Source organism: Phasianus colchicus, chromosome 11, assembly GCF_987193195.1.
Source record: "Phasianus colchicus chromosome 11, bPhaCol1.hap1.1, whole genome shotgun sequence".
In the NCBI taxonomy this organism is placed as follows: Eukaryota; Metazoa; Chordata; class Aves; order Galliformes; family Phasianidae; genus Phasianus; species Phasianus colchicus.
Window position 1 is genome coordinate 13,041,655 of NC_143446.1, and position 22,493 is coordinate 13,064,147.

Sequence of the window (22,493 nt, forward strand, 5' to 3'; positions counted from 1 at the left end):
ATTGTGACTTCTGAAGCCCTTGATGCCTTTGCTAGAACAAAGCCCTGGTTTCCTTTCTGATCTCCTGAGAGAGCCTAAGGGCTAGCAGGGCCGTTTGCTGCGCGTGCGATACGGGCTCTGCACTGAGTTCAGAGACTTGAGAGGCTGATTTCATGCAGCTTCACAGGCTTTAATCCTGCCCTCGTGGTAGTTCTCTCTCAGGGACTGCCGAGTGGCTGTACTGACCGGCGGTCCCATGAGGAAAGTGCATCTCTGGGGAGCACAGTGAATAATCCCCTGAAAAGTGGTGCCTAAGAAGAAAGGAAGTTATCAGCATGTGTGTCATTTCCATCAAAAGAGCTTCTCCATCAGCTGGTTCAAAGTGATTGTCACCGTAACCTCTGTCAGTCACTGTTTCCGTGCACACAGGGCTTGGTGGTGAAACTACTTCAGAGCAAGTGTGAAAATACGTATTTTGCAAATTGACTTTTCACCAGCTCTGTAGGAAAACGGAGGAGGATGCTGATACAAGCTGAGTGGGGTTTGTAAAAGGACCTTTTCCAGGATGGAGTCGGAGTGGTCAGCACCAGCTCATGGCCTGGGGGCATGGGATTCAGATGACATGGGATTCAGAAGGCATGGGATTCAGAAGGCATGGGGCAGTGGGATTCAGATGAATTCAGCAGTTTCATTGCAATCTCAGCATCCTACTGCCATGGGAAGAGAAAAGGTATTTTCAGAGCAAAGGTTATCTTCATATAGTGTCTTGAAAGAATGCATGAATGCGTCTCATTCTGAAACAGTGGTTTGTTGCTCAATTACCTTTATGTTCTTGCATGGAATTGGAAATTACTCAATTCCTTTGACCTCCTAAATTGCTGTTATATTGCTAAATGTGTCAAAGCTGGAGTTGCTTTTTTTTTTTCTTTTTCCTGTCACCAAAAATTGACATTGCCCCTGCTGCAAAGATGCTGTGAGCCAGGGTTTGGAATGGGCTTATTTTGATTAGAGTTGGTAAACAATTCTAGCATTTTTATCAGTATTTTGCCAACGTTGCCGTTGGGTTTGCAGGCACAAGAACACAGCCCTGTTCTCTGTTTGAACAATAATTGTGCTGGCTCCCTGTGCGGGCAAACCCAGAAAGCAGTCTTGAAACTTTGTTTTAGAACATTATATGCTGCTTGTCTGAAGTCGGCACGCAGAAGGGAACCAACAGAAGCAGCCTTGCTTCGTTTAATAGTGTGAGAGCCTCACAATGTTTCAGTTTATATTATTCTAGAGATAAAAATCTTTAAATACTGAAGGAGCATACAGCATACAAGCATTCTATTGACAGTTTTCTGTGCTATCATAACCATGGATTCATCTGCTTGTCCTTATGTTAGCAATTTAATTTTAATCCATGGCAGTAATGAACAATTGCATTACTAGGGAAAAACAAACTCTCCATCGCCTGCCTGCATTCCTGATAGTTTTAGGGAAGGGAGCTGCGTTTTGTGTTGACAATAACAGACTATCTTTAGGACTTATGTGAACATCTATGAGCAAGAAAAATAGGTTTGCTAATGTATTGTCAACCAGAGGAAAATAGACGGTTTGTAGCTCTTGTGTCCCAGTGCATATCTGGACCATCTGTGCCTTTGGTGCTTTTTCCCTGCAATTTGCAGGTACTCCTCGACCCATGGGAAAATGTACTTCTTTTGGGGGTCTGGTGTGGGTGCCTTCTGAGGAGCAAAGGCACATCCTGGGGCTCTATTGCAGATAGACACCATCGCAGTGCCACTGTAGGCACAGACTTGTTGAAAACTGGGAATAATTCAAAATCTGAAGCCATTCAGATAAGAGACCAGACTTGAGTAAGTGCTCAAGAGTATTATAAAAGAATAATTTGGATTCCATTTTTTCATAATTTTATCTCTCTATATATACACTACTCAAAAACCCTACAAAATGGAACACAGAATGAGATTTCTTTCCCTTAGTTTATTTTTTTCTCAACTCTTGCAAAGAATCTTCTATTACAATTTTGAGGTTTATTAAAAATAATAATAATCCTAGGGGAAATGTGTACTCTTCTTTATTAAACTACATAGGACACGTTCTTGAGAGATGCTCACACTACTCCCACACACACCTTCCTACATATGAGGTAAATTAAGAATGTCACTATCTTTAATGCCAGAAGTATTTTCATCTTCCACTGCAAATACGCGGTGATGTATCTGGAATAGCACTATCAGGGAAAGAAATCTTTACTTAAAGAGGATTTAGCAGTTAGTGTTCCTTTTCTACATACACGTTCTGTTTTATCCATAAGGGGTATTTTTCATCAGGTCGTGTTGGCTGCAGGTAAAAAGAGGAAGAAAATTTACTGTAGAATCATAAAGATTGGAAATACCTCTAAGATCATCTAGTCCTACCATCCACCTGCCACCAGTATTACTTACTAAACCATATCCCTAATTACTATATCTCCCCTTTCCTTTAAGACATCAGGGATGGTGACTCCAGGGTTTCCCTGGGCAGCCTTTTCCAATGCCTCACCGCTCTTTCTGAGAAGTAATGGTTTCTTTATATCTAAAAATGTTCTGGGTCCATGCTGGTGGCCTGGATCAGAGCTTTGCAGAGTTCAAGAGATGCCAACCATAGACACTGTGCTTGCTGGCGTGATGGTGGGTGCTGGGAACTCATCCATCACATGAACATTGCCTTCACCAATTGGGTCTGTGCCAAACTGCTGGCCGCAGCAGGGCAGCAGAAGGGAGGAGAGACTTGGGAGCCAACCTTGTGTCTGTGCTCCTGCCTCCGTGACTAATTGCTCTGAAATTTGCACGTGTAATAGCTCTCTCTTTTCCTAATACCACTTACTGGGTTAGCATTTAAAAATGATGTCTTTTCTTGTCATTAAAAGTACTAGATGCAAATGGAGAAGCAGATAGCTATGCTTTGCTTAATAATTAAAATAGTGCCACAAATTTCAGGGAGTGAAGTCAAGCTCCAGAGACTGCCTGATCCCATGTCCAACTTGCAGCACAGGACAGAAATTCACCCAGTGCACTGCTTCTCTGTGGGAACATACAAATTAGAAATTTCAAGGGCTGTTGAACATTGTGAATTTCCACTGTGGATCAGCACAAAGTTATTTGGCATAGGAGATTCGGTAACTGTGATACATTGGGGAAGTTCATATTGTGCAATGGCCCTAAAACTCACCCTTCCTCCTCTGGTATGCAGAGACCCAGAGATGTAGTTAATCCAAAGCAGGTAGGATAGCAGCTGATGCGAGCAGTTTTCATGTCTCTTGTTGCTTTTTCATTATTCATCTTAGGATCATCTCCTTTGCTATTTATATTCAACATAAATAATAATTAAACATGGGGGCAGATGTGAACGTGAAGGAAAAACTCCATGTCCCTGAAGGGGAACCAAGCCACAAAGCTAACGGGGACCAGAGGAGTCTGGGAAACATGGTTCATTGCAAGAGCTTGCTGGAGAGCAGGAAGGCATTAACATGTAAGTGCTACTCTTAAGTGGCCAGAATATAGTGATTAAAGTGCTCTCGCTGTGTGATCTTGGGCTTCTTGCTCTTTCTGCTCCTTAATTAATTTCCTCTTTCATTTATGTATTAATAAAAACAAATCACCTACTTCATAGGAGGTGAGGGGTTTAATTCATTTATGTTTGCAAACAGCTTGGAGATCTGAGGAAGGGAGGAAGAGGCTACAGAAGCCTGTATGTAGTGCATGGAAGATATATGATAAGATTTTATTCCTTGGCAGTCTGATAAATTGGCATTTTTGTAAGGCTTCTTCCTTTTTTCGCTAAGTTTCTTTTTTCTGATGCTGTCAAATAAGACACAACTTTTGGCTCTGGTGTGCTGTGGAAATGAGTGGCTACACTTTGATTTTGGAACAGTTGGTACCTTTGTTTCAACCTTCTTTCTTACATGAGTGTGTATGGGGAAGAATGCTGGTTAGTGACCACAGTGTTGTCTGTCAGCAGGTCATGTGTTTAAAACTGTGCTGCTGTTAAAAATTGTTCAATTGTTCTGTTTTTATGGAACAAACATGGATTTATTTCCTGGAGTGAAGATCTGCTTTCTTTTGTTTCCAGTAAGATAGCTGCTGCAGAGCTTATCCTGCGTGAGTCCAAGTTGTGCAGATAGGGAGTTTCCTCATAGATACGTAGAGTCGGTTGATCTCTTCAATCAAAAATTACATTTTGCTCTCAAATTCAGATTTTTGTTTTCCTATGAAAAAGAACTTGATCAAGATCTTGCAGTCTAGAGAGCTAGCAGGCAGCAGCTGGCCAGATGCTTCCTATGTGTCCTGTATGTTGTCTGAAGTTTTGTCTGGTAGTCAGTGAAGGCTGACACACATACTTGAGAGGAAAAAATATGCTGTCAGTGGATAGCACTGATATCTTCTCAGTGAGTAATGCAAACAAAAATGACATTCCTTTCTACCTGCACAAACCAGTCCCAGGATGGAAGCAACATTAAAAGCCAGAATCTCTCCTCTTGTAATGTCTAATAGCAGTGTCTAATTCAGGATGTTCAAAGCTATTTCCCTTAAGGTTACCCTGTGATGTGGAACATGTTTTGCACAGGCGATGCTATGAGAGCAGCTCAGCACACTTCGGTATGCAGTGAGTTCCTTGGTCAGGGTTCCCCTTGGAGTTCCTCAGCAGGCAGTAAGTAAGTGTCATCTTTCAAGTCATCTCTTACCTTTAAAGCAGCATTCCTCCATGAAAGATGGTTTGTTTTCAGTTCTTAAAACTCTACACAGAGCATTGCATTTCACAGTCCCGGGATACGCATTTTTGAAGGGGGAGTGGGGTTGAGGGAAGAAGACAAGAGCTGACTTTGGGACTGCAAAGGTCTATCTATCTGTGGTGTGCAGGTTCACACCTTGTCTGGGGTATTATCTTTTCATCAGTGGTTTTATCTGTGCCCTTCTCCAGTTTGCTTCTCCCAGGGATTTCTAGATGCAGTCACTGCCCTCTCAGACTCAGCAGACAAATGGGAGCTTAAATTTTTTCTGGGTATTTGCAGCTTGCCTCTTTCAAGTCCCTCCTCAGATTATGCCTCTCACCCCCATTTCCCACCTTGGACTAAAGCTCAGGGTTGTGATCTTGTCTTGCTTTTGAATACTGGGGCTTCGTGCTTCCCTTGTGCTTCTCCTGGAGGAGAAACCTTCAAGAGGTCAGGGAAATGAGGAACCATCTGCCTTCATAGCTTAGCAGCTCATTCTGGGGGAGATTTCCATGTTTTCTCAGCAGCTGGCATTGAAATCTTACTGGATGCTGCCAGGACCAAGTCCCTGGGTATCCCAAGGTGGTGGGGCCATCAGGGCCCAGGTCCAGTGAATGCTTTGTGTAAAGACCTCCTACTGATGAGGCCATCCATGCAGTTCCAGAAATTCTGAGCTAATTGCACAAGAGGTGAAGCTCCTGTATGGCAATGATCGATTTGGCTTCAAGCCACGCAGAGCAGACAGCAGCTGATGAAAACCAAAGCCCAGGCATGTGATTGCAGATCCTTAATCCAGTTAAAATACCATGATGCTTGACCTCATTAGAAAAAAGGCCATGAAACATCTCTCTCTAGGTTATTCCTTGCTGTGTCCAGTGAAATACTGGGAGTTTGGCCAAGTATTTCTCTTTCTCTGGTGAAAGGCTGTGCTTTCTTTTCTGCCTTGGAAACACTCATAGACTCGGAATGAACTCCAGGACTGACTATTTGAGGTCTCTGTACTGATAGCTCTCATTAAAATTCATCTATAAGGAGAGGTGAGAAAATGCCATCATTTCTGTGCGTGTGGCTTCATTTTCTCTACTAGTTGTCTGCACCCTATGGGTAGTGAATGAAGTGTTCCTACACGATGACTTGTTTTTTACAGAGGTACCTCTATCCCAGCACTCTTTCTTGTCCTTCATCAGCATAGATTCCAGCAGAACAGAATAATCTTGCCTTTCACAGCTGCACTTCAGGCAGGGGATGGGGTAAAAGGGTTTTGGTTGGCATTTGCAGACTAGAGATGACTGATGTTTCCCTGTAGCTGACAATACTGCCTCTTGTTTCACCAAGGAACATCAGAGCAGCTTGGCGAAATCAGTGCAGCCGAGCGTCAGCAGTGATTTGTTGTGGTCATTAGCACAGCATGCAGTCCTGCAGCCATGGGCTCCTGATGGTGTGCAGCACTGTGGGGTGCTGCCTTCAGGGATCTGAGCTCCCCTGGGGCACCCACCTGCAGTGGCTCTGTCTGCACCGATCACTATTAAATGTCAATAAGAGCCTATGAAGGAGAGACCAAGGGAAATGGAAATGGCAGCTCAGTGGGCAGTGACAGATAGTGTGCTGGGGCACACTGGAGAATGATTGATGGATTTATTTAGGGCTCAGTTCAGTAAAGATTCAGTTGCAAGGAGCTTTGGCTTAGCGTGGGATGGGGGAGATGCTAGGAATCCAGTACTCCAAGCCTTTCCCAGCACAACACTATTAATCCCCTGCATAGCATCACAGCCAGCCCCATGCTGCCCCTTTGCCTTGCCACTGAGCTCAGTTGCTGTGAGATTTTTAGGTGCTGCAGCAACTCAGAGTAGATTTTGATACACAGGGTTTTGGGGCTCTGGACCCAACCCAACCTCATGGTAATGAGTTTGGAGAGCTGCACGTTTGCAGTGTAAGCTCTGCTTATTTTCCAGCTTTTGCTGGCAGCAGCAGGGGTGGAGTGGTGCTGGGGCAAATCATGTAGGACCAGTACCTCATTACTAATCTAGGGAATCTCTTTTGCCCCACTGCTAATAGAGACAGCAAGACAAAAGCTGGCCACACCCTGCAAACATCTGCTGTGATGTAGCGCATACTCCATGCCCAACCTTTGCTGTGCATCCTCTGCATCCAGAATGCTTATCTGCTGAGGTCCATCACAGTAGGAATTGCCAGGCTTAATCAAACAAGTGCACCCTCTGGGAGCCTTTCTGGGATGTGGGTTGGCACCAGCTGCTTCCCACGGAGGTGTGAAAGGATCCTGGCAGAGAGCTCTGCAATGTCTGCAGGGATGTCGTGCCCTGGCATTGGTGTTTGGCTAGGAGGTCAGCTTTGTCTCACGTGAAAATACAGCAAAGCAAACCCAGCCACAATGGGGACACTGCTGTCCCTCAGGGCTTCCTCCTCCTTCCTCTGCCAACATGTTTGCGGGGTGAACTCCATGCTGCATGAATCCTTGTAGCTGAGAGAGGCAGACAGAGGCCATCTGAGGGGTCATGGCTTCCCTACAGCTTCCTGGTCCTGTAGCAGGCCTGGCCAAGCAGCGCTCCTCCCTGCTTGCCTCCTGCTGGCCAGACACAGGCCGGGCCTCAGCACAAGCTAGTGCTGCTAGTTCACAAAGTGAATTTATGGTATCCTAAGAAAATATATCCTTTTTTCTAAAGATTGTGTGAGGCAGAGCAGCACTTTAACATTACTTATTTTGCAGGCTGATTTTTACCCCTTGCTGTGGCATGCTGCCTGCTCACCGAGCACGCTTTGTTCACTGCTCAGCTGCTTTAAGGTCCTACTCACCAGCTAGGCTTTGGAGAGATTAATAATGTCTCTTTTTTTTCCCCATACAATGTCCTTGACAAGCCAGAAATCCGCCCATTCGCTGTTTCAAGCAATTAAAATGATGACACTGCCATCAACCCCCACGCAAACCGGTTGGCGAAAGCACTGTGCGACGGAAACTCCGGTGAATTTGTATGTAACTTGGCAGAGGACAGCCCCGCTGCCTTCCTAGGCTTTGTTGCTCAAATACAAACATGTAAAACCAGTGTTAGGCACTGAGAGCTGTGCCAAAGTCGACTGCTGCCGCGTACAATAAAACAGCATGTGGACGGTTGCTGTTCTAATTGGGCAGCCAGGAACCCCGGCGGACGGCAGGGCTTATTTATTGATTGCTCTTCAGATCAGGAACTGGACGGCACCACAGGGAGCTAGTAAAGGAGGAAAAGTGTTTTAAATACATTGTAAATGCTCCTTTGCAGGATTAATGAGCGGGAAACTGTAACGTGTTAACAGGATGCACAGAAAAGTAAAAGCTGGTAAACCTGTGTGGCTTTGCCTTGCACAGGAGAATTCTGCTTCAGTGGAGATGGGGAAATACAGGTGGTGTAATGCTGCTGTACTGCTGGGCCCTTGCAGTCGAAGAGAATCTTTTCTTTTACTGAACTTCTCACAAAACTGGAAACTATTAGAAAATACAGTGGGAAAATGAATGAATGAATGGAAGGGGAAGCATAAGAGAAAGTGGAAAACTCTTCTCTTGTCTCCTTATTCCCCCAGGGCTAGCTTGCAAATGGCACAAAATGGGTGCTATGCTCTATCTCCTGTGGAACAAAAAGAGCTGAAGGTGCCCAGTGGGGACCATGCTGGGGCAGAGTGGGCTGACACACCATATATCTCTTTGCTGAGTGTTTGGATCATCACCCAAAGGCTTTGCACAGCTCCACTGTACATTCAAAATGCTGAGGCGGGGGGAGCGAGACACTGATGCACAGATGTGCAGTGGAAGTATTAAAGCCTGTGCTCTCGTTTTAGGAGCATGTGCTGTTCCCACAGTTTGCCAAACTCTTGTAATTATCTGAACACCTGCAGCTTGCCTGCAATTCAGTCCTTCGTGCTTTTTTTTCCTGCTGGATCAGCTCATTTCTAGCTGCCTGTCGTATGGGAGACACTCTCTTCAGTGCTGCAGTTATTGATAACGGAGCAGTTCCTGCAGGTTGGCAGAAGTGGAGGTGCAACTGCTTCCCTGTGGTCATGGCTGAAGGAGGCAAATGGCAGGCCCAGCCTGGGAATAGCACAAGTTTTGAGGAATGTGACAAAGTCTGATGTCTTGGCATTGGTCTGATTAGTTGCAGGACTGCTTATAAGTGAAGCATAAAGAAAATTAAGTAAACCAGAGAGAAGTGGGAATTTATCTGTATAAAGGGCTAACTTCTGCATGAGAAATGAGCATGTCCATGAATCTCATTTTGTTTTAAAGTGTTTTCACTTACTGTGTGCTTTCCCTTCCTATTTGTCCACCTGTAACATCCAGTTTGAAATGTGAGCAGCTTGCCACATGCGATGTCTTGTGCTTGGAAATCTAAAGCTGTGGTGGAAAAGAGTCCTGGATAGACTCTGGTGGATCTAAATCTGATCCTGCATTGATGGACTACCACCAAGACCGATGGGTCAGGCATTCAGCCTTCTGCACCTTCAGACCTCTGCTGTCCTTTGACAGGTAAGCTGGGGTTGGCAGTGTCCTCTGGGAGAGCTGTTGGATGCTCACAACATGTCTGCCTGTGGGTATCTGTCAGGCTATCCACACAGGAGGCAGCTGCCCAAAAAGCACTACATGCTCAGAGATGTGCTTACAGGGCATCTTGGCACGCTTAAATAGAATGGGCTGGGATGTCTCAACAGGGCTTGAATACTTCATTGTTGACGTGAGTGCTTCATTGCTGGAGCTCTCTGTTCAGTGCTGCTTAAGAGATCTCCACTTGTGCTTAGACCACCGAGGGCTTTTTCAAATGAGAGGACTCTGTTGTTTTTATCCAGTCCTTCTCTGTGTAGAGAGAGAGATTTCTTAAGCACACAGAGGTTTGTGATGCAAGTACTCATTATCCACCACAGTTTGTTACAAATGAATCATAAAGTAAACTTAATGAAACAAAGCACACAAAAGTAGATTGATATTTGACTTGGCTGGGGTTGATGTTTTCTCTTCTATATTTTTTGTCAGTTTGGCAAATACTCTAGGATTTTATCCAGCTTTGTTCCCTCCATGTCATCCCTGTAGAGGTTTTCACAGATCACTGCAAATGAAGGATGAACCATATGAAATGTGAGACAGACAACAGAGAGGTAAAAGCAGAGGAAAGGTATTAGGGTGTATTTTTATTTTGATCAAAGTCTATTTAACCTGTATGGAGCATCCTGACAAAGAAGTTTTATTTCTAAAGTTGTGTATGGTATTTTCAGGGATCTCCTCTCTGAACTGTCAGTTACAGGTATCCATTTTGCAAGGATTGATGTGTCTGGGGACAGTCACTGCTTCTGACACTAACTTCATGGGTTGAATAGAAAAGTCAAGTAAAGCTTGTAGTAATAGCTACGAAAAAAGTACATCTTATGATGTTTAGCTGGGTCCCAGGGCCAGTTTCAACTTGTTGCTTTCGGTTCATCATCGAGAGGATGGTGGTAGTTGAGAGAAGAGAGCTAGTCTAAGGAGGATTTAAGGATACAAGACATATCTTATTTTCATTTTTTTTTTCCCATCTCATTAAGGAATTAAATACTTTGTGTAGTGAAGGTGGGGCATGATGGATGGTGGTGAGCAATGCCCCTCTTACAGGGCACACCAGGAGCTGAGAGCCCCTGTGCCTCCCAGTGCAGCCAGGCTTCCCTCTTCCTTTCTGAGAGGAAAGGGGCAGGAGGGATCTTACTGGGTGGAGAAAAGCAGAATAAAAGCCATCAAGAAGAGGAATGGAGGATTATTTTCAGGTCATGTCTGCACTAACCAACAGTTTTGTCTCCTCTTAAAAGCCAAAAGCTTACTGGAGGCAGTCCTCTGGCAGCAGGAAAGAAGCTTTGGTGAGGCTTTCTCTCTAGTTCTCTATCAAAGCAAATCTACTCAGAGCATATCTCACTCCATGGGAAGGGGAACAAGTAAATAAATCCAACCCAGCTCATCTATGGGTTGTTTTCAATACCTTTTAGCAGAAACCTACCTGTCTAGAACATCACTGCTTCCCTGCTGAGTGCAGAAGTGCTGACTGCCTGGTGCAGACACAGCTCTGCTTTGTGTCCATCCTTGGGTGTTGTGGAATGGCTTGAAATAATGTAGAAGTTCAGTTCTGCAGGGATGCTGAGGGCTCTGTGCTTGCTTGAAGCTTTGGGAGGGCTTAGTCCCAGTCTTAAGCACTGAGCACCTCAGAAAACAATATTTGAAGTCCAAACATATCACCCTTGAAATGTACAGAAAAGCCAGCATTGATTTCAGAGGATGACTGTGATTATGTTTGATGCTGGTTTGGGTACATCTGGAGTCCAGGTGTCAAAGGCTGGCTCCACTGTCTCCTAGATGGCTATTTTGCAGGCAGAGCATAGGTTTGGTGAAACCAAACCTTTAGGACCAAATCCTCACCAGGCAGAAGCAGATGCAGTTGGAAAAGCCGGGCCATTAATTATGAATGAAGCACATGTACTTGCTTACTTGCAGGGGACATGGAGCATAAGGGTGTCTGCCTTTGTACAAGATGTGCGGGAACACAGTGAAATACAGCAGTAGTTAAATGTTAATGCTCATGATCAGATTTTGGCTGTCTTCCTGCATGACTGTTTGCAGATGTTGGGTTTTGTGTGTTGGTTTTATTTTTTGTGGGCTTTTCTTGTGTGTGTATGTGTGTGTTGGTTTGGTTTGATTTTTAAAGTCTTGAAGAACAATGATACTGAGAGCTCTCACTGTGAGATTTGAAAGCTCTCCAGATCAGAAAGGAGGGGGAATCATTCAGAAACAAGCCAAATAAAACTCCGTTATCGATTAAAAACTAGAAAACTGATATTTGGAGTGGTCTCTTGCATCAGTGGACACCTTCCAGTTCATGCATTTGAGAGTCTCTTTTAGAGGTGGCTCAGACCAAAGTGTTTCCTCAGTGCATTCCCACAGGTGAGCTGGATGCGGCCAGTGAGCAGCCAGCATGTGGAAAACACAGCCCAGCAGGTGTGGAGATACTGCATAGCTCTATGGGGAAGAGCAGGGCTGGGACACAGAGTGGACATGCTCAGCCTCCATCCGTCTGTGTACAGATGGTTTTCTTCTGCTCTGCTCATTTCTGAGCAGCAAATTGGCAGAAAGCAGGGGCTGAACACACTGCTGGGCTGCCCTGTGAGGCTCTGGGGACATCTGATGAGATGTGTTGTTTTTTCCAAATTTTTCTCACTTCTGTGTTTTTTCTTTCCCTTTGTATTTGTATCTAGTGACTGCTATCAATTGCTTTGAAAGAACTCCTGTTCTGGACTCAGTATGCGGAAGCAAACCCCAACAGCACACGGAAGCAACATTCCTGTATGACACCCTCATCATCAAGCCCAGATGCTCTGGTGGAGTGCAGATGTCCCACAGAGTCCAATCTAATGCGCTGAAGTGACAGAGAATCTGCTGCATCCTCAGGTAAATTGTTCCAGTGGTTAGTTAATTGCCTTAACTGTTCTGCACCAAGAACGATTTTATGTCTCTGTAGAAATGCCTTTGGTTTCCAGCCACTGGATCTCAAGATGCCTTTGTGTCAGATTAAAGAGCCTCATCCTATTACTCCTGTCTCTAGTTGGGCACTTGTTGACCACTTCCAAGTTACCTCCTCACCTTCCCGGGCACAGACTAAATGGACTGATTGTCTCTGGCTCCCCACTATTTATCAGCCTCCTCCCATTCTTCTTGCTTCTGCTGGCTGAAACATCTTCTATCTCCTCTCAGCTTCCTCTAGAGCTGATGCAACAGGGCTGATGTGGTTGTTAATGTCTTGTACTGTTACTTAAAGAGCTCCTGGCTGGCTGCTGAGCCTTGCCCCACTCTGTGCATCCCAAGGCCAAGCTTGTCCTGGGGTTGTCCTGAGCCCTTGGTCCTGCTCTGATGACTCTGTGAGAATGAGATGGGGAGTATGGAGAGGGATGCTTTGAGCTCAGAATCTGCCTGCTATGATCCAGAGGCCTATGTGCCTCTGGTTGGACACCTGTCCTGTCAATGGAAAAGGAAAAGAAAGGTTCTGAGATAGGCAGCTGTGCTGGGTGGGGGGAAAGGGACAGGGGAGCAGGGTGCTGTTCGGACTCTGCTCATGCAATGCAGTTCACTTGACTCCAAGTGAGCATAATTGTAGAGACAAAGTAGGAGCAGCCTGAAAATCACAGGGATGGCATAACTTCCAGCTAGAGAGAAAGGGGACTTTATGAGGTCCTGAACCAGTGTCCTTACCTGCTTTGTGCTGTGCTGCAGTGTGTGAGTGCTCAGCCACTCCAGCCCTGGTTAGAAATGAGAAATTTCAAGGGCTATTGAGCACTCTGTGAATTTTCACAGTGGCTCAGCGCAAAGTTATTTAGCACAGGTGTTTTGGTAATTGTGATGCATTGGGAAAATTCACAGTGCTCAATGGCCCTCAAACTTCCACCTGCTTGGTGTGGTGGTTAAGTATTAGCTCAGTGGATTATAAGATAAAATATGCAGAAGAGAGTTGCTGGCTGCAGGACTTTTTCTGGCGCTGGTGATATTTCTTTGTTATTCTACGAGTGGTTTGTTTATCTGGCATATATTAGAAGGACAGAAAGTTGACTTCAGCTGCACTTAGAGAAGAGTGTTTCACACGTAGCAAACCTTAAGAGACCCACATTTCCACACAGAAAGGACAGGTGACTTGAGCCACCACCTCCAGCATCCTTGGAGCTCCTTGTCCAGGCTGTGTCGCATGACAAAATGCCCAACCTTGTGCTCTGGGAAGGCGGAGAGGGAGGAGGGACCCCTACCCACACCACTCTAAATGTGTGACTGCAGAGGGCCTGAGAGTTTTCTTTTAATTATCGCTTTCCAAGTCACCTCTGCTCTCACGCTGGCTGTGCTGGGAGGGCCCTTTGGGGAAGGACATGATGTCTGTCCTTTCATGCGCAAATGAATAGGCTAGGCTGCTTTGCAATTATGTGATGTGGCCAAATACAGAGTTAGAAGGAAAAAACTTAAGCTTTAAGCTTGAGCCCTGACCACACAACATCATGGTAAGCACATGTGCTGAGCTGATGAGATTGGCCAGTATTACCAAGTATTTTAAATACAGAAAATACCATTTTCTGCTGCAGTTCTGCTGTCTCCTAAGCTGATTTTTCATACTGCTCTTGCAAGCTTTGCTGGCTTTTACTATGCTGTGGGGTGGGAAGCTTAAAGCACAAAGACCTGCAACACTGTGGATGAGATTTTTGGCTGCTGCCATTTGCAAAAGAAAGTGATTTTATTAATTTGTGGGGGTTTTTTTTAGGTGATGAATGGGCATTAACGAGGATGCTAGTACTGTGATTTCCCTCCTTCTGCAGCTTTCCTCCCAGATAAGCACACATAGCTGCCCAGCCTCGTTCCACCCACATCTCTCCATATGTTCACCCAGTTATCATGGGAATGTGCCCAAACACAACCACTGAATTGAAGTTTTCGAAGAAGTGAGAGTTCAGTATCTGAAAGCAAAAGGTGATAAACAATAACATGCTGAAAATCCCAAATCTATGCTGGGAAAGGAAGAGACCTGCTGGGTCAGCAGAGAGCCCGTCGCTGTGTTCATGCATGGTGATCTCAGTGCAGGGGAGGTGGAGGAAAGTACATTTTCCTTAATGCTAGCAGGGATGCAGGTTGAGTGAGAGCTGCTGGCAGGGCAATGGAATCCCAGCAGTGAGCTTTGCTCCTGTGGGCACAGGTAGGACTTCAGCGATAAAAAGGAAAAACAGAACCATTGAGGCTATTGGGAGCAAAATGCAGCCACTTGCAAGAGTCTCCCAAAGAGGAGAATTAGACCTGCAGGAAGATTAATGGGAGGATTTTGTTTTGAACGTATTGGAAAAAATTCAAAATTCCCTATTCTGACAAGATTTTAAATAGAAATTTCAAACATCTCTCTCCCTCTCATGCCATGGCTTTTGGTGTTATTAACATGTAAATTAAGTTCCTTTATAGAAAACAGCATCTCAAGAAGCTGACAAGCATTGCATAGGATGGGATCAGGAGGTGTTCCCTCTTTTACTATCACTGCTGTTCGCTGGGATGGATGTGCAGCGGTGGTTGGGGTGTCTATGGGCTGCATGCTCCCACAGCTCAGTGGTGGGCACAGAGCTGGGATATAGAGGCATTGTATGTGGGTCCCTCTGGGTCCTACCCAAGCCAGCAGGTGATTTGCACTGTTGCCATCCCTGGAATCAGGATGGGACCTGCACTGCATAGCAGCCTTCAGGTATTTTAAGTACCCTCAAAAGGATATTAACGCTATTCATGAATAACTGGTTTGTCTTGCTGCTGTTTGTAAGTGGGTTTTATGCCATCCCTCAGACAAATGAAGGCTTTTGTTTTTCCCAAATAATTAAACTCAAGTTATTGCTGGAAGACTGGTAGCTCCCGCTTGGTGGCACGGAGGCAGTAATTTGGCTTTTCCTTGGATTTCACTTTAAAGAGGACTTCAACTTGTTGCTCACTGCTGATCAGGCTCAGCTCCATTTTGCAAAATGGTTTCTCTGTTTTAGTGGAGGTTTGTGTTTCAGGTGTGGGTGTTTCATGTGTGGACTCGTTCCCAGATGGAAAGCGCTTGCAGCCTGTGTGTCTTCGCTGTTTCTAGGAAGAGCCATTCCTGAAAGCAAGGGATGCATTGTGCCTTTTTCTCCTACTCTTTGAAAGCTGTCAGTACTAATTTAATTAGTTGTTGCATAATCACAGTTTAGCATTTCCAAGTCTAATGTATTGTAATGTTGTTTATACTGATTTGGTGATTAAGGGCCTTGTCACAGTCTTTGTTTCTCTGCAAGAGGAAAATGCATTTATCACCCTTATGAAAAGAAAAAAACCCACAGTCTTTCTTGCTATGCAAATGGGACACAGCAGATTAAAGAGGCTGATTTCACCTGAAAAGGTATTTACAAGGTTTTTCCATAAAGTTGATGTAATTTTTTACTGTCTACAGCAGCCATGTGGCACTGGGGCTGTGCTCAGCCTTGGCCTGGTGAGATGAGCAAGAGGAGCATGTCTCTTCTGCTCAGCCAGAGCACCATGTAACCTCTTCTGTTTTGGGGATCACTCCGTGCTACTTTATAAGTGTAGCATCCTATGTGAGACAGCTATGGATGCAGGCTGTGTTTCTGGTGCTCAAAGAAAGCAATATGTTTCCTCCACCCTCCTGCTGGAGCTTTAGTTGCAGTTTTCCACAGCTGGGTGAATGACCATGTTTGTGTCTGTCATCAATTCCAAAGTCTGTTATTTAAATTACAAAGCTCTTTCTTTGCATCAGTGTATGCACAGCAAGTTAGCAATCTCTGCATAAAGTCCCAGCAGGCAGTGATTGTCTCCTAAGGAAGGCAGAAGTAAAGACAGCCCACTGGATTGACAGACATATTGCTGAATTCAGATGTGTTTCTGGAACAATTGGGTTTGTTTTGAAGAAAGCTGCTGTTTAACACTGTTGCAATGGAGCAGAGGTGAGCAAGGTCTTGGAAATTAGGCTGAATTGCCAGCACAGTTATAGTGTGGCGTAATAAAATCCAGTGTCATCAGCTTGTTTATGATCTCAGTAAAAACAAACTGAAACCTGAACAGTTATGGCAATTCTGTTTTGATTTACAGCAACGATAACCAGCAGATACAAGAGCTGCCTGGCAGAGAAGCAGACAGAACTCTCCTGGGACTGACTGCATTGTCAATGTGCCTTGATGGGTCATCGAGATTTGGGTTCTGGTTAACATCCCGCCCTCTTCAAGCATCTCCTCTGGCTGCAGGTAAGGGTGATGTGGCCCCACTGACTGCTGTTTGCTAAATGGTGGGGAAAAGGGGTGTGGGGAGCTGCACCCAGAGTCAGAAATCATAGGATAGAGTCACAAAGTCATGGAGTTGTTTGAGTTGCAAAGGACCTTTAAAGGTCATGTAGTCCAACCACCCTGCAATGAACAGAGACATCTACAGCTGGATCAGTGTGCTCAGAGTGTGGTCCAGGCCAAATGAGACAGGAAAAAGAGGGGTTTTATTGTAATAATTATTATTTTATTTCTTATTTCTAAGATTGTTTTCCTTCCCTTTCCCATTCCCTCCCCCAGGGATAAATTCACAGCAATCAGCACAATGGCTTTGATTTTCTGGGATTTTATAACACAAAATCTGGCTCCTGCATAAGTAAAACTCGCTGGTGGTAGTTCTGTACACTTCTCCAAGGAGCCTCTGAGCAAGAGGCATGTCTTAGTGTAATGAGTTTAAACACAAACAGTTATTATTTCTAAGTAAGTACATGCTATTAAGTGCTATCAAACTTCTATAGAAAATATGAAAACACTGGATGAAAAACATTATAAAGGGCTGAACTCTCACCTGGGAAGTAGCACATAATGTAAATCAATAGAGTTGCATTTCTTTACTGCTTTATTGACTAACAAACACACAGCTTGTAAGAGCCCTTCAGGATCCTTCCCCCTTCCCAACCCTATTTTATTTCCAAATACTGCTAAAGGAATGTTTTTCCTCTCAAGGTAATTGCATAACTTCCTTCTGTTTCACACTCAAAAAGCACCCATGTGAGTCAATGAAGCACAGAGCATGTTTAGATTATCTCTTACCCTTCTCTAATGATGTTCAGCAGATCAATCAGTGCGAGAGTCATTTCTTTTTTTTTTTTTTCCCCTTATAAAGGATTTTGATCTTTCTCTTAGGGGAATGACCTTGACTTGGTAGATCAGCTAAACTGGGAAAGCTGTTTTGCTATTCAAACTGAATTTAGGAAAGCTAAATAAATAGTAGGCATAAAAACAAATCTCCTCCCTTAAATGAATGTAGGATATTAAGACCTGGCTTTGTCATGATTACAGTCTAATACACAGCTTGCTGAGAGGCATTATTTTTTTTTAGCCTGTGTCTCTAACCTTGACTGTTCCATTCATCTCTGTGGAAATGCTTCCTTTCTGTGTGTGTTTTTGAGCACACAAAGAATTTAAAACTTACATGGTGTGGTCAATCAGGGATACTTAACTGGCTCTTTGGAAAACATGAATCGTGCATTTATTTTTTTTTAATACAAACACAAAACAAGTCAGTGGCACCACATTAATCATTCAAGCCAACTGGAAAGCCTCCAAGCACCAGCTGAGTTTAAAAAAAAAACACAAAACCAACCAAACAACAACAACAAAAAAAATCAACTGAAAAGCCCCACACACTTTGATAAGAACCAACCAGGAATGAGATTTCTTTTTTTCCCTAAGTTTCAAAAAGAACAGCAACAACAACAACAAAAAAAAACAATTTGAAGAATTGGCAAGAAAACAAATTGAACTATCATGGCCGGTTGTAAGGGCCCTGCTTCGGCTCTGGAGAAAAGATTCATAAATATTCATTTACCTGGGGAAACATGAAAAACACGATTAGACTTATTCATGGGAGTTCATCTTTAGGGTCAATGCTAGGGTGAGAGAACCAAGACAGGCAAATTGCAGTTTTATAATGTGTTTCCTGGGACAGGCAAGATCTGCAGTCTCTCTTAAAAACGAAAAGGAGCAAAAAGGACAAAAAAACACCCAACCCTCAGAAGACAATGAAAAAGGATTTTCATTGCTGTTGCTGCATACAGATGCATCCCATGGGCAATGCACATCCACTTGCTTCCCAGCAGCTGTGTCATGGGCAGGGCTGGCTCTGGCCACGTGTCCCTTGGTGGGCACCAGGCTGTCCCCATAGACTTCAGAACTGCTCCCTGTAATGTTTTTGCCTTTTGTCTAGACCTGTTCATCCTGAGACATGGGAGAGTCCCCTCCTCGATGCTGGGAGCATCCCACAGATAGCTGGACTTTGGTGAGATCAGTGAGTGCCATGATCTAGCCCTGGGCTGCAGTGGGGTTTTTACTGTAGGAAAACGTCCTGTGGTTTTGGAGCTGGCAGCTTCTTCCTGGAGTCCTTCCCCTTCGTGTCAGTGCACAGTGGGGAGCTAATGCAGTCACAAGGCAGATCAGATGGCAAGAGTTCACGATGCTTCCAGGACCAGCCCCCACCTTACCAGGGGAAAAGAAAGGCTGTGACCTCTGGCGAAGCAGCCAGGAGCACAAAGACTTCCATATGTCACCTATCCACCAGTGAGATGAACAGAAGGGAGTCTTAGGGAAATGTAGCCAGGTCCAGATGATAACTCAATATTTGGGGCTTGGAGTCGCTCCCTTCTGCTTTTTCCAGGGTAGGGCTGTCCTGTGCTTGCTCCTGCATCCTTCGATTGCCTGTTGAGAAGGTGACACTGGCACTGTCTTCTGCCAAAGGGGCTGTGTAATGCCTTAGCACAGGGGTGCAACCCTCAGAAGCTGGGATTGTGTCACAGCTTCACTGCCACCACAGCTGCATGCCATGGCCAGGAGATGGGCTGCAAAGTGTGGTGGGGGAGTGTGTCTGGAGAGTCTTGCTGGAACCTGCATGGGATTTTTGGACAAGTCTGGCAAAAATGAAGTTGAATTTAGGAAAAAAAATAATAGGTATAAATATTTTCTGCTTTGCTGTAAGCAACAAAACCACAGAAGCAAATCGGTTTGTCTGCAGGACCCAGCTGTTAATTATCAGCTTTCCCAGCTCTGGTGGGAAATGCTTTGCCTTGTGGTTATGGGAGTGCTCTAACATTGCTTTGCTTTTTGATCTCTTCTATGTCTGTAGAGCCACTCCCTCAATCTTTTCAGTTACTGCTGTCATCTCTGGCGTCTTTAATTGTGCCTACGTAGCTCTTAGCGTAAGTACCAGTGGCTGAGAGGAAATTGGACTTTCTGTGCCTGAGCCTTCTGAGCATGGCTCTCTGTTTGCTGATTGTTATCTAGAACAAGCAAGATTCTGACAAAGGCAGGAAAAGATGCTCTCTCATTTCCGGAGCTTTTGTGCCTTCTGTCTTGTGTCTACAGTGGGCTGGCTTGCAAAGATACAATCACAACGCTTTAATACAGTGACTGGGGAATTCCAGCCCACTCAGGCCAGATTTCACTGAACAGCTCTGAGCTTGATGCCAAGGGAAGGCAGAGGTGTGGGATAGGCTGTGCTGTGGCTTTGCTCCCTTGCCATGAGCACTCACAATGCTGGAAAGTCCAACCAGACAGTGTCAAACACTTTAGGGCCTTTTTGTTATAAGAGGACTTAAAGCTCTGCTCTGCACTGGGTAACCCTGAACCTCCCTTTATTTCAGCCCCCGCATCCCATGGCTCAGATGTTTTGGTACCAGACTTGAACAGATTGTGGGGCCTTCCCTCCCCGCTCTGTGCTCACTGCAGTCTCGTGCAGTTCTCTTTTTCTTGCTCCTTGATCACCAGCAGCCAGGGCAGCGCAGCTGTCTATCGCAGTGATGAACAGTGAGTGGCATCTCCTCTCCCGGCAGCGGGCTGCCTTGCTTTCTTCCCCTCTCTTTCGATAAAAAGTGACAAGTGCTCCTTCACGGAGCGCTGCAATCAAAGGCGCTGCTCGAAGGGAGCTGACAGTCGGCTGCGAGCTGGTTTACCCGGGGACTGCTTAAATAGAGTTCACATCCTGCCCAGCTCTCCCTCGTGTGACAGTGTTTTGCACCCTTTCTGATGATACCAGAGCTTATCTCATCGTGCCTTTATCTGAATAATCAGCTCAAGGGCTTCTAATTCTCTCAGAGGGATTGCTGTAGTTCTGCAAAGCTTTCTAAAATGTGGCACGAGGTGTGCTACAGGGCTTAGCACTGTGATCTGCCCCCCAGCACCTGCTAATGGCCAGGATCATTCCTAAGTGGATTTTCCAGCCATTTCAGGCTGCACTGGTGTTGATTTAGCCCTGGTTCAGGCAACCACAGCCGCCCTTAGCAGGAGGATTGCACCTCGAAGGTTGTGCTGGGGGCACCTCCACTGGAACTGCTGCCACTCCTGGCAGCAAGGTGCCAATGAGCTCCTTTCTCTCTGTAGCAGCTGCGTTTCAACACAGCAGCTAATCCAGCGGGTATCTGTGTTAGGGGATAATGGATGCTCTATTTCTATCTCCTGCAGCTCTTTTTTTTTTCTTCTTTATTTTTCAGTGGGGTATCACCTTCAATGCTAATGTGCATGGGTAAGAGGATGAGGAAAGTTACTTTGCAAGGATTCTCCTTTTGCTGCTCTGCAATGAAACAGAGGTACTATTCCTTGCAGTGGTCTGTGTGAGATAGCCAGACTTTTAACATTTCATAATTATTTTCTGGATAATTATCCATTAATATTTTCATGCTTGATTCCTTGCCAATGTCTGCTTTTGGCCAAGGTCTCTTTCCGCTGTCCCGTTTTGCAAATTTGGACTAAGCCACCAGAGAAAACTGCTCTTGCTGAAGTCAGGGAAGTGCATTTGCTAAACAGGCCAGGGTAGCAATTTGGTAACTTCAGTAATTAGTCACTCGTTTCTAGAAGGCTGCTTTATGCAGCACATAAATGGAAACTAACCTTTAGGAATCCTCCACAGCGCTGACACCTAGCATCAAACTTACACTTCGCAACAGGAAGGAGAATGCATAATTTATGAGCTGCTGAAGTATCTTTAATTAAACCAGTATTTTCTAAATTTTGACTTAATTTAATTTTAATCTAGCAGAAAGAAGCAATCTGAGTCCGGCCAAGGTTTTCCTTAAATACCAACCTTGCTACGTGGGAGGCTCTGAATCAAGTAAGACAGATGATTCTAATTTCCATGTTCTCAGTGTAACACTTGGGGTCAATGTTTGCATACTTTTCATAGGCAGTTTACAATTGACAACCACTGTAATTGTTAAACTTTTGTGAAGACCTGATTGACTATTATGCACTGTCACCTTCCTGCCTTTGCCTGCCTGCCCCTCCCTTTGCCTCCCTTCCCCTTCCTCCCTTCCTTTCCTTCCAACAGCAGAGGTGGCATCATACCAGGCTCCGCTGCAGTGACAACTCCTCCATGTTGGCTTTCTGGATGTTCTAGCTCTGTTTTTTTTTCTGCCTCCATCTCTCTGCAAGTCTGCATAATGTGAATAACTCACTTTTCTGCAGCATGAGGAATACTAATTCCTCAGCCTGTTATTTTCTCCTATGTCTCCATTTCCCCACTATCCGTCTTTAGAGTGCCAATGATTGCTCTGCTCTGTCTATATAATTAGACCAGTTGGCTTGAGTAATTACTTTTTGCTTCCTTCAGTTTGCTCCTCTGCACTAGTTGGGTCTTTTTTCCTTCATTTTAGTCCTTTCAGAGGAAAATTCAAAGCAAGGTGTGTGGCTTTTAACTCCCTACAGCCTGCTGAATCAGAGGCCACCGGCTGCTCAAGTCTGTGAAACTTGAGTTTGCTCAATACTCAGCTGATAACTGTCTCATATTCTCTCTATCTTATCCATGCTAAGTGAAATTTTATGTGATATAGCTGCAAGTGCCTGTGTATCTCCTGCTGGGAAGGGACCATGCCAACCCCTGTCTCTCATGTCCCTGCAGGGAAATTGTGGCTGTTAGGGGCAAAACACCCCTTCACTCCATGAGCAAGGAAAGGAAAAGTCTCATTGGCTGAGTCAGTATATGTGAAGAAACCCACTATGGTGACTAGGGAAGTTCCTGCTCGCCTCTTTAAGGATTTCCTTTCCCACCTAAGCATCTGTTTAATTACAGCTATTGCAAAGATGGTTAATAGCTGATGAACATGCCAGTATATTTTAACTGAATATATCGAGCGCACTGAACAAAACCACAGCTCTTGACCTTTCCCGTAAGTGAAATGTTAGGACAATTTTTTCTGCATCGAGAGCCCAGGAAAAGTGTGGA

General features: G+C 44.9%; 1 protein-coding gene across 13 annotated transcripts in view; it reads left to right on the plus strand.

Moving 5' to 3' along the window:
- The window catches only part of LOC116237322 (uncharacterized), a 227,617-nt gene that overhangs the window by 183,542 nt on the left and 21,582 nt on the right, over positions 1–22,493 (plus strand). For 11 of the 13 annotated variants that reach the window (XR_016470133.1, XM_090148353.1, XM_090148343.1 and 8 more), the window contains 5 exons: positions 9,057–9,242; positions 11,981–12,173; positions 16,356–16,507; positions 20,767–20,862; positions 21,309–21,383. The gene's annotated coding sequence lies outside the window, so the exon portion shown is untranslated. Of the gene's footprint in view, positions 1–9,056; positions 9,243–9,743; positions 9,866–11,980; positions 12,174–16,355; positions 16,508–20,766; positions 20,863–21,308; positions 21,384–22,493 lie in introns of all 13 variants that reach the window. The other 2 variants (XM_090148348.1, XM_090148352.1) reach the window with 2 other exon arrangements.